This window comes from Anolis sagrei, chromosome Y (assembly GCF_037176765.1).
Source record: "Anolis sagrei isolate rAnoSag1 chromosome Y, rAnoSag1.mat, whole genome shotgun sequence".
Taxonomy (NCBI): domain Eukaryota; kingdom Metazoa; phylum Chordata; class Lepidosauria; order Squamata; family Dactyloidae; genus Anolis; species Anolis sagrei.
The window spans coordinates 10,484,579-10,500,742 of record NC_090035.1 but is presented as its reverse complement, the minus strand read 5'-3'; the positions used below and the strand labels follow the sequence as shown (position 1 = coordinate 10,500,742).

Below are 16,164 nucleotides of genomic sequence, written 5' to 3'. Positions count from 1 at the left end.
GGAATGGAAGTGTTCTGTCGTGCGCTGGACCTGTAACAGCTGTACTTTTCTATAGGACGTATACTTTAAGTCCAGTGGGAAGCCAGGGGCGCCTCAAAGAGAGGTTCTCGGGGATTTTTCTGAAGTGATGGTCTTTAGAGTCTTTAATGATACAACAAAGTCTTTATTATGGAACAAACAACAAATCTTCAATGGTTCAAACAACACTTCAAGGCTTTCTTAGTCTAGTCCTCAATGGATTGGTACCTGACTTTGATTAACTGTACTTTCTCTGTAGGAAAAAACCCTTTTTAACCTCTCCCAGGCTGTCTATTATCTATGCCTCATTGGTGTGGGTCCTACTACTGATTCCAAATGCGTCTGAGTAGCGAGTAGACCTACCAGCCGAGGCTTGAAGATATTTCAGCTGGAGTTCCATGGATCTGTAATGCTGTCCTCCCTCTGAGAATTCTTTGAAACTTCAGGGCTGTTTTCCCTCTGATTGCTGTGAGGCTGAGAGGCAGTGAGCTCTCAGCCAGAGCCTTGGGACCTTTCCCCCAGAATTTCTGTTTCTGTATCCCCAGATGTTACTGAGAAAAGAAGCTTTTCTACGGGACGAGCTGATCTACGTCCTATAGTTTAGCTTCCTTATGTGAGACTGCCCAAAAAATGGCTCCTTTCCCTCCCGAGCCCTGAACAAGGGGCGGAACCAAAGCTTAATTATGATGGACAGGAGGCCTGCCCTATGACTGCAAACAGATAACAGAAAGAAAATAAAGTTGGAGCTCCTGGTACAGCCGTACCAGCACAGGAAGTGATGTGTGGGAAAGAAGAGCTCCTACAGCAGATACATCATCAAAACCAATCAAGGCATGGCACAAGTGCCATCAGAGTGATATAGGGTTTGGTGAACAGGGATTGGCCCTCGCAGGTCAGCTGACAGAATCCTTGTTAAGGAAGGTACTGCACCTAGATGGCACTGTTGAGTCACAGAACCCAGCTTGACATCCTAGGACAGTGTTTACCAAACTTTGATCTTCCAGGTATTTTGGACTTCAGCTCCCAGAATTCTTGATCATTAGCCAGGACAGCTGAGGCTTCTGGGCATTGTAATCCAAAACACCTGAAGGACCAGAGTTTGGAAATCATTGGTCTAGGACAGTGGTTCTCAACGTTCCTAATGCCGCGACCCCTTAATACAGTTCCTCATGTTGTGGTGACCCCCAGCCATTAAATTATTTTCATTGCTACTTCATAATTGTAATTTTGCTACTGTTATGAATCGTTATGTAAATATCTGATATGCAGGATGTATTCTTATTGGAGTGTTATGGGAGGATTGATTTTGTCATTTGGGAGTTGTAGTTGCTGGGATTTATAGTTCACCTACATTCAAAGAGCATTCTGAACTCTACCAATGATGGAATTGGACCAAACTTGGCACTCAGAACTTCCAGGACCAATGGAAAATACTGGAAGGGTTGGTGGGCATTGACCTTGAGTTTGGGAGTTGTAGTTTGCCTACACCCAGAGAGCACTGTGGATTCAAACAATGATGGATCTGGATCAAACTTGGCATGAATATTCAATATGCCCAAATGTGAATACTGGTGAAGTTCGAAGAAAATAGACCTTGACATTTGGGAGTTGTAGTTGCTGGGATTTATAGTTCACCTACAACCAAAGAGCATTCTGAACTCTACCAATGATAGAATTAGGCCAGAAACAGATAATGACCAACAGAAAATACTGTCTGTGATGGTCTTTGGCGACCCCTCTGACACCCCCTCGCGACCCCTCCAGGGGTCCCGACCCCCAGGTTGAGAACCACTGGTCTAGGACACAAGGTTCTGCTATGTCCTGACTTGGTTAAGTGGACGAACACAGAGAGTGCTCACTAATGCTTCCTCTTCATCTTGGAAAGAAGTGACAAGTGGAGTGCCGCAGGGTTCCGTCCTGGGCCCGGTCCTGTTCAACATCTTTATTAATGACTTAGATGAAGGGCTAGAAGGCATGATCATCAAGTTTGCAGACGACACCAAATTGGGAGGGATAGCCAATAGTCCAGAGGACAGGAGCAGAATTCAAAACGATCTTGACAGATTAGAGAGATGGGCCAAAACTAACAAAATGAAGTTCAACAGTGACAAATGCAAGATACTCCACTTTGGCAGAAAAAATGAAATGCAAAGATACAGAATGGGTGACGCCTGGCTCGAGAGCAGTACGTGTGAAAAAGATCTTGGAGTCCTCGTGGACAACAAGTTAAACATGAGCCAACAATGTGATGTGGCGGCAAAAAAAGCCAATGGGATTTTGGCCTGCATCAATAGGAGCATAGTGTCTAGATCTAAGGAAGTAATGCTACCCCTCTATTCCGCTTTGGTTAGACCACACCTGGAATATTGTGTCCAATTCTGGGCACCACAATTCAAGAGAGATATTGACAAGCTGGAATGTGTCCAGAGGAGGGTGACTAAAATGATCAAGGGTCTGGAGAACAAGCCCTATGAGGAGCGGCTTAGGGAACTGGGCATGTTTAGCCTGAAGAAGAGAAGGCTGAGAGGAGATATGATAGCCATGTATAAATATGTGAGAGGAAGCCACAGGGAGGAGGGAATGAACTTGTTTTCTGCTTCCCTGGAGACTAGGACGCAATGGAACAATGGCTTCAAACTACAAGAGAGGAGATTCCATCTGAACATGAGGAAGAACTTCCTGACTATGAGAGCCGTTCAGCAGTGGAACTCTCTGCCCCGGAGTGTGGTGGAGGCTCCTTCTTTGGAAGCTTTTAAACAGGGGCTGGATGGTCATCTGTCAGGGGTGATTTGAATGCAATATTCCTGCTTCTTGGCAGGGGGTTGGACTGGATGGCCCATGAGGTCTCTTCCAACTCTTTGATTCTATGATTCTATGATTCTATGACTGGTAGAGCTGACATTCATCTTGTAACCAGATCCAGGAGGGGAAAGGAGGTATTTTACAGGGGAGGTGGAGGAAATGCCTTCCTTCTTAGGCAACTAGAGAAGGACACGGCTTTAGTTCTTATGGGTCATTTGCGGCTTTTAAAGCTGGCTTCCAAGTCAAGGAACCTGAGAGGCGCAAAGAAAGGAGGAGGGAGACGGGGAAACATATTATCTGCTCGGGAGGAGAGAGAAAGAAAAAAAGGCAATAAAGCCAGCAGACCTCTGTCACGCAGGACAAGGCAGGCGTATTTATTGTTTGCTCATTTAACCTGGTTAATTTTTAATAATGTTGAAATTTTCATTTTAATAATTTAGGTAAATTATTTATTAAAGCCGAGGATAATAAGGGATTGGCACAATTATGAATTGACAGTGTTACCTGCGGCTCATGAAAAGGTAAGGGCTTTCTTGCTGCTTGAAAAAAAGAGAAGAAGGCCTTGTTATTGGGTAAACATTAAATTAGTTACAAGTTCGCCAGACATTTCAAATTACTTTTCAGTGCCTCCTCCTTCTCAAACTCACAAATGTGGAAGCTGACATTGGGTTTGGTAGCCTGGATAGTTCCTTCAAAGCTTATATACAAACCCTAAGCAGATGGAAACCTCTGTTGGGGAGGACTTCTCCCCTGGAAGAAATAACAATTAATAATAATAATAATAATAATAATAATAATAATAATAATGGGTTGTTGTAGGTTTTTTCGGGCTATATGACCATGGTCTAGAAGCATTCTCTCCTGACATTTCACCTGCACCTATGGCAAGCATCCTCAGAGGTATGAGGATGCTTGCCATAGATGCAGGCGAAATTTCAGGAGAGAATGCCTCTAGACCATGGCCATATAGCCCGAAACAACCTACAACAACCCAGTGATTCCGGCCATGAAAGCCTTCGACAATACAACAACAATAATAATAATTTTTATTTATACCCCGCCACCATCTCTCCAACTGGGACTCGAGGCGGCTCACATGAGGCCAAGCCCAACAACACAATTTCTCTTAAAGCCCCAAAGGATGGGAAGCCCATGCTCAACCCAATGGGATTGGTTGGCTCATGTTGGGAAACAGTCCACAGAGTATCCATCCTTGGTCAATGATGTTATTGGACTAAAATGTGTTCAAAGGAGGGAAATCAAGATGGGAAAAGCTCTAGAAACCAAGTCTTTTAAGCAGTGGTTCCCAACCTATGGTTTGTGGACCACCAGTGGTCTGCAAGAACGAAAATATGATCCATGGCCTCACTATTACTACACCTTTGCTTCGAAACCACTCTACAACGAGAGTGACTGGTCTCATGAAACCCTCTTATAGTGCCGAGGCAATGGGGATGTCGGGAAGGAAGAGGCTGACTACCCAGGAAAGATTACTACTACCACATCAGCTCTAGATTATTAATATGGTTGTCTGTGGGTGAGCAGATGGGGGCTACTGGACGGCATGTGTTCTGTATCAGAAACTAGAGCTGATGTGGTCTATCCAATACAGTTTTCTGAATCAGCACCACAATAACCCAAACCGAATCTAAAGTTCACCAAAAACTAATTTTTGACCCTTTTCATAGAATAATAGAATTATAGAGTTGGAAGAGATATCATGGGCCATCCAGTCCAACCCCCTGCCAAGAAGCAGGAAAATTGCATTCAAAGCACCCCTGAGAGATGGCCATCTAGCCTCTGTTTAAATGAGGTACTTTTTGGTACTAATGTTGGAGAGTGGTCCCTGGTCATAGTGGTCCCTGGTCAAAAAATACTTAATAGGGAAGTAGAATGAACTTATTTTCTGCATATCAAGTGACTCCAGTATGGATCGACTTCCAATGACAAGAAAAGAGAGTCTACTTAAAATTTAGGATGAATTTTTAACTGATAAGAGCTGCTCAGAAGGGAAAAGGATTGTTATGGAGAGCAGTGATGTTTCCTTCTTTGGAGGTCTTTAAACAGAGGTTGGATGATCAACTCTCAAGATTGCTTTGACTGTGTCTACGTGCCAGGAGGTTGAACTAGATGGCCCTTCCATGATGGTCATTCCCATGGTCTCAACTAGTGGTTCATCCTGAGCTTTCTGAGATTTCAGAAAGGAAACTTGAAGATCAGAAACATAATAATAATAATAATAATAATAATAATAATAATAATAATGAGCGGCTCCATGTCAAGTCATTATTCAGTTGTGTCATCAAGTGGTTTCATGATTTCGTATAACTATGCTATATTTGGGAAGGCCTGCTCAAAAAGCCAGTTTTTCATCTTTCTTCAAAAAGTCAGGAGGGAGGGGGGCGATCTTATATTCCTAGGTAGGGCATTCCACAATCGAGGGGCCACCACTGGGAAGGCCCTGTCTCAAGTCCTTGTTAAACACATCTGCGAGGAAGGCGGGACTGAGAGCAGGGCCTCCCCAGAAGATCTTAACATCCTAGATGGTTCATAAGGAGAGATACGTTCAGATATGTTCAGATAAGTAAGATGGACCGAAACCATTTAGGGCTTTATAGGCTAAAGCCAGCACTTTGAATTGTTTGACATCTCCTATTATGTTTGCCAGCAAGTCAGCATGGGGCACGCTTTTATCTTCCCGCCGAGGTGGTACCTATTGATCTACTCACATTGCATGCTTTCAAAATGCTAGGTTGGCAGAAGCTACGGCTAACTCACACCTTCGAACAGCTAACCCTCAGTTCAGCAGATTTTCCTGCAGCTAGTGGTTTAACATGCTGCACTACCAGGTTTAACCCGCTTAAACTTAGAACTCTCTACCCCCAAATTGTGCCAATGTGTTCAAGCCACATGACTCTCAAGAGCCAATCCAAGCATTTGTTGGCTTCTATAGGAATTCCCAACTAGGAAAACAATAGGTTGCCCTCATCTGATTTAAGAAGAAAGGAATGCTTAGTCCAAGGTGCCAACTTATCGCCGAAACCGGGCTTTGATGCAGCCGCCTCTAATTGGCCTTGGCTTTTCATCTTGTATGTGTTTGACCATCATGGCATTTCTTCCCTTTGGGAATTCACACCTTCGTTACCACTCTTTACCACCCAGCAGTCTATAGATGTGTGTGTAGATGTATATAGGCAAGCAGAGGGACTTCTTCTTCTTCTTCTTCTTCTTCTTCTTCTTCTTCTTCTTCTTCTTCTTCTTCTTCTTCTTCTTTCCTCCAGTAGTTTCAATTCTAATTACCAATAGCGAGACAACTCACATTCACACCAGGTTGTTTCACACTAATTAAAGGGAGGAGGACTTTGCGGAAGGGACACACACTCTCCCCTCCCCTCCCTCCCTCCCTCTCATCTATTATTTACAGTCGGTAATGCAAATAATTTCCAATTTAAACAGGCCAAGCCGGCCAGCAGTGGCAGCAAAGGAGGGAGAGCGAAGGAGAAAACTCAAACAGAAAAAGCAGGACGCCGGTGGCATCCGAGTCCAGGAGACCGGAAAGACTGGCAAATTAGCAGCTGGGCCCAATGGGATGCTCCCCTAAAGGTATCCCAGAAGAAGCAGGGAGGTATCTTATCCAAAGGGTGAGCGGAGGAGAGGAAATTCACAGCCAGACTTTCATAGCTTCCATGACCTGACCTGACCTGACCTGGTTTGGCCTGACCTGTCCAGGATGAGGATGACCTCTCTCTGGAAAGCATATGATGTGGCCGGCACTGCAAAAAAGCCCATTTTGGCTATTGGTTTATGGCTAATTGTCATCCCAACCATCTGCTCAGTGCAGTGAATTCATTGAGTGTAGCTAGCTCTCATCTTGACTCATACTACTTTGTCCCTGCAGGTGCCGACCCTTGGAGTCAATTATTGGTCTAATCTACTCAGGAATAGCAGTGTGACTCTTTGAATGCATCTACATCAGGCATGGACACACTTGGGCCTAAGTGTTTTGGACTTCAACTCTATTCCTAACTTACTTACTTACTAGGCCTGGGTAACAACGGAAAAATTTGTTTCTAAAATCGATTCGTTTTTTGGGGTTTTTTGCGTTTCGATATTTAAAAGAATTCTGAAATTTTCCTTTTAAAAAGTTCGGTATTTATGAAATTTCGTAAATGGTAAAAAAAAATACAAAACAATAACGAAACAATAACGAATCGATTCATTAATGGCGGCCGCGATCGCGCAATACGCTAAAAAAACTTCCCTCTCCCTCTGTTGTTGACTGTTGGTGTGATATTATAATTTTTTTTCACTAATTAAACAAAAAACTATAAAACTTGCCCCAGACATGCGGAAATAATAACGAAACGACCTCAAACCAATAACGAAACAAATACATAACGAAATACGAAGCATTTACGAAACGAATTGAAAAATTCGTTTCGTTTTTAAGTTGCTCCAGAATGGTTCGTTATCGCTTCGTTAACAAAAAAAAATAAGGAATTTTTAACGAATTACGAATTAACAAAACGAAACCGCCCAGCCCTATTACTTAATTAGGCCATCCCTCTTGTCCAAGTAGGATAGTCCTCCAATATCAGTGTACTGGCCGGGGTGGTCTATGCCTTGGTCACCTCTAGATTGGACTACTGTAATGTGCTCTACGTGGGGCTGCCCTTGAAAACAGCTCGGAAATTCCAACTGATCCAATGGGCGGCGGGCGGGTTGTTAACTAGTGCTCCTTACAGAGAGAGGTCAACCCTCCTGTTTAAGGAGCTCCATTGGCTGCTGTTCATTTACCGCTCCCAATTCAAGGTGCAGGTGCTCACCTACAAAGCCCTAAATGGTTTGGGACCCGCCTATCTGCGTGACCGTATCTCCGTATATGAACCCACACGATCCCTCCGTTCATTTGGAGAGGCCCTGCTCACGATTCCACCTGCATCGCAAGCGCGTTTGGTGAGGATGAGGCACAGGGCCTTCTCTGTGGTGGCCCCCCGACTCTGGAACTCCCTCCCCAAGGACATCAGACAAGCCCCAATGTTGGCAGTCTTTAGGAAGAGCCTGAAGACCTGGCTGTTCCAGTGTGCCTTTCCAGAATAGGAAACTCCCAGCATCATGTCCCAAACGCACTTTATTAGAGATTTAAGATTGTCTGCACATCGCACCTACTCTAAAGTCCTTATATTTCACCTGTCATGTCCAGCACCTTTAATTTTATTCTTTGCATTCGGCCCGGCCCCTTGTTTATAAATGTGTCATGATGTTATTGTTTAATGTTTACTGTTGATTGCTTTAATCTTTATTGGTTTTGCTTTTTTGAGTTTATTGTTGTATTTGTTATGCTGTTGTTTTATTGAGGGCCTTGGCCTTTGTAAGCTGCACCGAGTCCTTCAGGAGATGTTAGCAGGGTACAAATAATAATAATAATAATAATAATAATAATAATAATAATAATACTGGCGGTGGGTCCGTAGGTGACTGTGGAGCCCTATTCTTGATCTGCATCTTCTGCAGTGAGGGCATTGGTTTTCAGATGGAAGGCGGTCTTGGTCGGGGTTAGCTTGATGCACCTTCCTTTTGGCATGTTTTTCTCTTTTGCCCTCCATTCGTGCCTCTTCAAATTCTACATCACCAGCTGGAGCACTCAAGGGCCAGGGCTTCCCAGTTCTCAGTGTCTATGCCAGAGTTTTTAAGGTTGGCTTTGAGCCCATCTTCAAATCTCTTTTTCTGACCAGCAACATTCCATTTTCCGTTCTTGAGTTTGCAGTAGAGCAACTGCTTTGGGAGATGGTGGTTGGGCATCCAGACAACATGGCCGGTCCAGCAGACTTGATGGTGAAAGACCATCGCTTCAATACTGGTGGTCTTTGCTTATTCCAGCATGCTGACATTTGTCCGCTTGTCTTCCCAAGAGATTTGCAGGATTTTCTGGAGGCAGCACTGATGGAATCGTTTCAGGAGTTGCGTGTGACGCCTGTAGACAGTCCACGTCTCACAAGCGTATGCATGTTTGGGAGGACAATGGCTTTATAAAGAAGCACCTTGGTATCCTTATGGATGTCCTGGTCCTCAAACACTCTGAGCTTCAATCAGAAAAATGCTGCACTCGCAGAGCTCAAGTGGTGTTGTATTTCAGTGTCAATGTTGACTTTTGTGGAGAGGTGGCTGCCAAGGTAGCAGAAATGATAGACATTTCTAATGTTACGCCATTAAGTTGTATTTCTGGCAATGGAGAGGGATTGAATGGTGACTGCTGGAAGAACACTTTGGTATTCTCAATGTTCAATGACAGGTCAAGCTTCCTAACAGCCTACCAGAGACATGATGAGGGCCATGGATCAAGATGTGAGGGGAAGTCACAGGGAGAAGGGAGCAGGCTTGTTTTCTGCTGCCCTGGAGACTAGGACACAATGGAACAATGGCTTCAAACTACAGGAAAGGAGATTCCACCTGAAGTTTAGGAAGAAATTTCTGACTGTGAGAGCTGTTCAGCTGTGGAACTCTCTGCCCCGGATTGTGGTGGAGGCTCCTTCTTTGGAGGCTTTTAAACAGAGGCTGGATGGCCATCTGTCGGGGATGCTTTGAATGCAATTTTCCTGCTTCTTGGCAGAATGGGGTTTGACTGGATGGCACATGAGGTCTCTTCCAATTCTGTGCTTAGGAAGCATATGCTGACTGGGAGCATAATGGAGTTTCCTTTGGAGGTTCTCAAGCAAAGGCAGGCCGGATGATCATATGTCAGGAGGTCTTGGACTGGCAGAAAGGGGTTGGACTGGATGGCCCTTGGGGGTCTCTTCCAACTCTATGCTTCTATGACCTATGAAGACCCCTCTTAAGGTTTTATTGGAGGGATTTTTTATTCAGTTGAGATTAGACATTGTCATCCTCTTTGTCTAGAAGAGTGCTCAAGCTCACCCAGTGCATTTCCATAGCTGAGTAGGGATTCAATCTGGTCTCCCAGTATCCTAGTCCAACACTCAGAGTACATCTACACCAGGCATGCACAAACTTGGGCCCTCCAGCTGTTTTGGACTTTTGTTCCCACAGTTCCTAACAGTCCTCAGGCCCTTTCTTTTTCTGATAAGTGGCTGTGAGAGAAAAGAAAGGGACCTGAGGCTGTTAGGAATTGTGGGAATTGAAGTCCAAAGCACCCAGAAGGCCCAAGTTTGCCAATGCCTGATGTACACTATAGAAGGCATGCAGTCTGACACCACTTTAACTGTCTTGGCTCAATGCTATGGAAACCTGGGAGTTGCAGTTTTACAAGGCTTTCAGTCTTTTCTGCAAAAGAGTGCTAGTGGTGCTGAACTTGCCATTTAAATGGACAAAGCATCACCTCTCTGGCTACTAGGATCGCCAGGAGTAAATCCATATTCTGATAACTAGAAACGCTTTAGTTTCACTGCAGTCCTGGGGCCCTTCCGAGACGCGAGCAGATTTATGGTTTCATATTATGCCCCGCAACGAGGCAGCAGGACTTTTAAACTTTGAGTTTCACCAGCCACGGAGGATCTTACTCTCTCCACGCTGCATCTGGCCTGTGTCTCTTTGGGGACGCAGAATGGCCGTGCCGAGGCATCTCGGCTGTATCAATATCCGGCTATCCCTGGGGTCTGGTGGCTATAACAAATCTAAAAGGATGGCCCTAGGGTTGAAAACCCAAAGAGGGAATGTGCTGTGTTCCAATCTTCATCCCTCCAACCCCCTGTTTTATATTTCAAGTGGAAAATTCCATCAATCCAACACGAGACGACTAAAGATTCCCCCTTCTCTTACTACAACCCTCCATGATACAAACGTGCACATACATTCCTTCTTCCTAGACTCCAGAAAAGATTTATATGAGTGTCAGAAGAGCTTAATAATAAAATAATTATTAAGTTGGAAGGGACCCCCAAAGGCTCTCCAGTCCAACCCTATTCCTTCATGGAGGATTACATAGTCAACACATTCCTGAAAGACCTCCATAGATGAAAGGCCCATCACCTTTCAAGGCAATCTATTCCACCATCAAACAGGTTTTACAACAAGGAAACAAGTTAAAATGCCTGGATGGAGTCTCTTTCCTTGTCATTTGGAATATGAATCCATTGGAGGGGGATACTGTTCATTCCAGACGAAGTGGCAGGAAGAAAAGGGCACTATTCAGTCTCAAGCATTAATCATACAGCTGTTAATATCACCAACTCTTCCAAGTTATAGAGGCTCCCAAACCAAAACACTGAAGATGCATTGTCAAACAGAATCATGGCTTTTGTATTCTCATCGTCGTTGTCATCACCATAATCTTCATCATCATCATATTATCATGATCACCCACGTCTCCTGATGGCTTAAGGTGGGATACAACTAAATATTATGAATGAGTATACTTAAGAATGCAGTATTTCTCAAATCTGACCCTGAGGATGGTTTTAAACTTCAGTTCCCAGAAGTCCCAGTTAGGAGACTGGGTCAAGGGTTCTGGGAGGTTTAACCTAAAACATCTGGAAGACCAAAGACCGAGAATCATAAGTATAAAGTAGTAATTTCCAACCCTTTTTTAAAACCAGGGACCACTTTAACCAGGGACCACTTGACCAAGGACCACTTTGACCAGGGGCCACTTTAACCAGGGACCACCTGACCAAGGACCACTTTGACCAGGGATCATTTTGACCCGGGACCATTTTGACCAGGAACCACTTGACCAAGGACTGCTTTGAGCAGAGACCACTTGAATAGGGACCACTTTGACCAGTGACAATTTTGACCAGGAACCACTTTGACCAGGAATCACTTGACCAGGGATCACTTTGACTAGGGAGCACTTGAAAAAGGCCCACTTTGACCAGGGACCACTCTCCAACATTAGTACCAAAAGGGTTATGAATCAGTTTTTGGTCAACTTTAGATTCATTTTGGTTATTTGGAGTGCTGATTCAGAAAATTGCATTGAATAGACCACATCAGCTCTAGTTTCTGATACAGAACATATGCCATACAGCAATTGCCATCTGCTTGCCCACAGAAAACCATATTGAATAATCTAGATCTGATGTGGTCTATCCAATGCAATTTTCTCAATCAGCACCTCAAATAACCTCAGGAATAGGCCTAAGAACAAAGACACCAAGGCGCCCCCACTTCCAGGCACCACATGGATCGGCTCCACTCAGGGAAAGGGAGGAGGAGGAGGAGGAGGAGGAGGAGGAGGAGGAGGAGGAGGAGGAGGAGGAGGAGAAACAACAGTCAGGGGGCTTGTTGTCTTGCCTTTCTTGGGCAGTCAGCCTCTTCCCTGCCAACATGCCCATTGCCTTGGCAGTATAAGAGGTTTTTGAGAGACCAATTGCTTTCATTACAACAGTGTAGTAATGGTGAGGCTGTGGACCATATTTTAGTTCTTGGGAACCACTGGTGGTCCACGGACCACAGGTTGGGAACCACAGGTATAAAGCAAGGGTGGATACTTCTTTTTTTAAACCCAAGGTAACATCAAGAATGGTGCCTTGGGCTGAGAGTGGGGCCAAAGCAAAGTGGGCTGGTCCAGATATAAATCTTATACATTTGCCCCAGTAAAAGTTATTTTAGGCATGCAATCTGGTTGGTCTGCAAGCCAGAGCCCTTGCTCCATTCAAAACCTTTCCACTCTGCAAATACGAGCTCCAGTTCCATTGAAAACTTTTTGAATCTGCAAACCAAGGCTCTAGTTCCAGGCAAGAACCTTTCCAATCTGCAACTCAAAGCTCCTCCTCCATATCGTACATACCAGACCTTTCCAATCCACAGATCAAAGGTCTTGTTCCATGCAAAAGCTTTTCCAGTCTGCAAACTAGAGTTCTAGTTCCATGCAAAACTTTTCTAGCCTGCAAACCAGTGCTCCCGCTCAACACAAATTATTCTGAGACCAAAAATAAAAGCTTGAATCCATTCCAGGCTGGAGTTTGAACATGAAAAGAGAGATTCAAGTTGCTGAATCCAAATGGATGGCACTTAGTTCAGACTAAAACCTGGAGTGGCTTCAATGCCCCCCTGACATGGAAGTCCTTTCCCACTGTGGCATCATTATTTGTTGTTGTTGTTCATTCGTTCAGTCGTCTCCGACTCTTCGTGACCTCATGGACCAGCCTGCGCCAGAGCTCCCTGTCGGCCGTTACCACCCCCAGCTCCCTCAAGGTCAGTCCAGTCACTTCAAGGATGCCATCCATCCATCTTGCCCTTGGTCGGCCCCTCTTCCTTTTGCCTTCCACTTTCCCCAGCATAATTGTCTTCTCTAGGCATCATTATACGTGTTTCAGAAAAGAGAAGGTGGCTCTCTTAGGAGAGAGAGGGAAAAAAAGACAGGAAGGAGAGAGGAAGACTCCCTCCCCACTTTCTCCCCCTCCCACCTGTCTCTCTATCTCTCTAATGAGAAAAAGGGTTTTCTAATTTATTGCTTTTACAGGATTGTTCCTCCACAGAGGCACAAATAGCAGCATATCAATAAAGCCAGCCATTTGAAGTTGGATATTTCCACCTCTGTCACAGCAAAAAATAATTAAAAACGGATTCAGAGGATCATAAATTGCATGCCACCGAGGACGGGCCCTCTTTAACCCTGTCGGCACGGAGCTGCCACAAAAGGGCCCGGCTTATTGGCAGCGAGAAAGTGAGGCGGGTGAGAATGGGCAAAACCCACTTTCTGCCCCTAATATCCATCATCCCATGGCTTTCATGTCAGCGGAGCAGGGAGCCCGCTCTGGGTTTCAGTCCAGACTTTAAGGGAGCTACCCAAGGTTTTATTTGTTGTGTCAGGGCAACCAGTCACTTATGTTACATTTCTAACAGAACAAAGCAAACAAACAGACAGAATACAAAATTTGTGAGTTTAGTAGTTGATTAAATGTCCTTTGACCAGTATCTGGCCGCTTGGAGTGCTTCTGGTGTTGCTGCAAGAAGGTCCTCCATTGTGCATGTGGCAGGGCTCAGGTTGCATTGCCGCAGGTGGTCAGTGGTTTGCTCTTCTCCACTCTCGCATGTCGAGGATTCCACTTTGTAGCCCCATTTCTGAAGGTTGGCTCTGCATCTTGTGGTGCCAGAGCGCAGTCTGTTCAGTGCCTTCCAAGTCGCCCAGTCTTCTGTGTGCCCAGGGGGGAGTCTCTCATTTGGTATCAGCCATTGGTTGAGGTGCTGGGTTTGAGCCTGCCACTTTTGGACTCTCGCTTGCTGAGGTGTTCCAGCGAGTGTCTCTGTAGATCTTAGAAAACTATTTCTAGATTTAAGTCGTTGACGTGCTGGCTGATACCCAAACAGGAGATGAGATGGAGGTGTCTCTGCCTTGGTCCTTTCACTATTGGCTGCTACTTCCCGGTGGATGTCAGGTGGTGCAATACTGGCTAAGCAGTGTAATTTCTCCAGTGGTGTAGGGCGCAGACACCCCGTGATAATCCCAAGGTGAGGATGTTATTTAGCAGATCTGATTTAGTGTTTTGGAGCATTCCTTTAAAGAGTGAACCCCAAAACAGATTCGTCGCAAGACTGTCATGAATGTGCAGGGCCATGCTAATTGTCTCTGTATCGTTCCAATTTTAGTATATGTGCTACCGAATCTTATTACCTGCACACCTTGTGCAATAAGGGTCTTTGGACCATAATAATATGTTGTTGTTGCTGTCATGAATGTCACCAGTGCCAATGTGCACCACAAGTATCTGATGTGAGTTAGAAAGTACTAAGGGTAGAATGAATACAGATTGACACAACTTGTAACCACCACGGCTCCATGATATAGAATTATGGGAGTTGTAGTTTCACAAGATCTTTTGCCTTCTCTGCCAGAGAGTGCCGATGCCTCATCAAACTACCAATCCCATTCCATAGCATTTTATTTATCTATTGCATTTTTATCCCACCCTTCTCAGCCCGAAGGTGGCTCAAGGCGGCGTACAATTGGCAACAATTAAATGCCACAACATATATACAAACATATCAATTAAAACAATTAAACCACATAATAAAAATCCATATAAAACCACTTAAAACTATAATAATCAATATCAATTCAACTCCCTAATCAATTACATCGTCTAAGCCGTTATTCCATCATACTATATTTATCCAATTACACTGTGTTTTCGAAGGATTGCTCAAAAAGCCAGGTTTTTACACTTCTCCAAAAGATCAGGAGGGAGGAGGGTGATCTAATATCCCTGGGAAGGGAGTTCCACAGCTGAGGGGCCACCACTGGGAAGGCCCCGTCTCTCGTCCCCACCAAGCGCGCCTGCGAGAAAGGCAGGATCGAGAGCAGGGCCTCCCCAACTGATCTTAAATTTCTGGATGGTTCATAAAGAGAGATATGTTTGGACAGGTAAGCTGGGTCGGAACTGTTTAGGGCTTTATAGGCTAAAGCCAGCACTTTGGATTGTGCCCAGTAGCAGATGGGCAGCCAGTGAAGCTGGTGTAACAGGGGAGTTTTGTGCTCCTTGTACACCACTCCAATGAGCAATCTGGCTGCTGCCCATTGACCCACTTGAAGCTTCCAAACAGTCTTCAAGGGCAACCCCAAGTAGAGTGCGTTGCAGTAGTCCACACTTTGAATTGTGCCCAGTAGCAAACTGGGAGCCAATGGAGCTGGCACAACAGTGAAGTTGTATGCTCCCCGAGTGCTGCTCCCATTAGTAATCTGGCTGTCGCCCACTGGCCCATTTGAAGCTTCCAAACAGTCTTCAAAGGCAACCCCACATAGAGCGTGTCACAGTAGCCTATACGGGATGTAACTAAAGTGTGGACTACCGTGGATAAGTCAGACACATCCCAAGGTACAGGTGTAACTCGCGTCATAACAGTGAAAGTAATGTCAAACTATATCAATCCTACAGTGTGGATCAGGCATGGACAAACTTCGGCCCTCTGGGAGTTTTGGACTTCAACTCCCACAATTCCTAATAGCCGATAGGGAGTTGTGGGAGTTGAAGTCCAAAACACCTGGAGGGCCCAAATTTGCCCATGCCTGATGTAGCTGTACCTATAGTTATGGATATGTAAAGTGGCAAAACTGTGATGTTTCGCCCAGTTTGGGACTCAAAGGGGCTTCCACCAGTCGTAGCAAACATTGTGAAAAAGTCCCTAGTGCATGGAAACTAAAAAGTCATTGAACTATCTATTTTTTTTCAAATGTTCACAGATAAAACAGGAAGCAGATAGATATCCAGCACATGATGCATCACACTAATTTACTAAAAAAACAAACAAACCCAGTTTGAAGGCTGGACAGAAGGAAAAGGTCTTGGTTTGGAAAAGACAGTAAGGAAGACATCAGTCTAAATGCTTTGAGAATGGAGTTCTGGAGTCTAGGGGCTGCCAGTGAAAAGACCCCAAGTGCATCTA

The 16,164-nt window shown here is 44.8% G+C and overlaps 1 non-coding gene across 1 annotated transcript; it reads right to left on the bottom strand.

The window, feature by feature from the left end:
* Positions 1-14,296: 14,296 nt before the first annotated feature.
* Positions 14,297-14,401, bottom strand: LOC137095745 (U6 spliceosomal RNA). The gene has a single exon (XR_010908898.1). It is a non-coding gene; the product is annotated as a U6 spliceosomal RNA (small nuclear RNA).
* Positions 14,402-16,164: the final 1,763 nt, after the last annotated feature.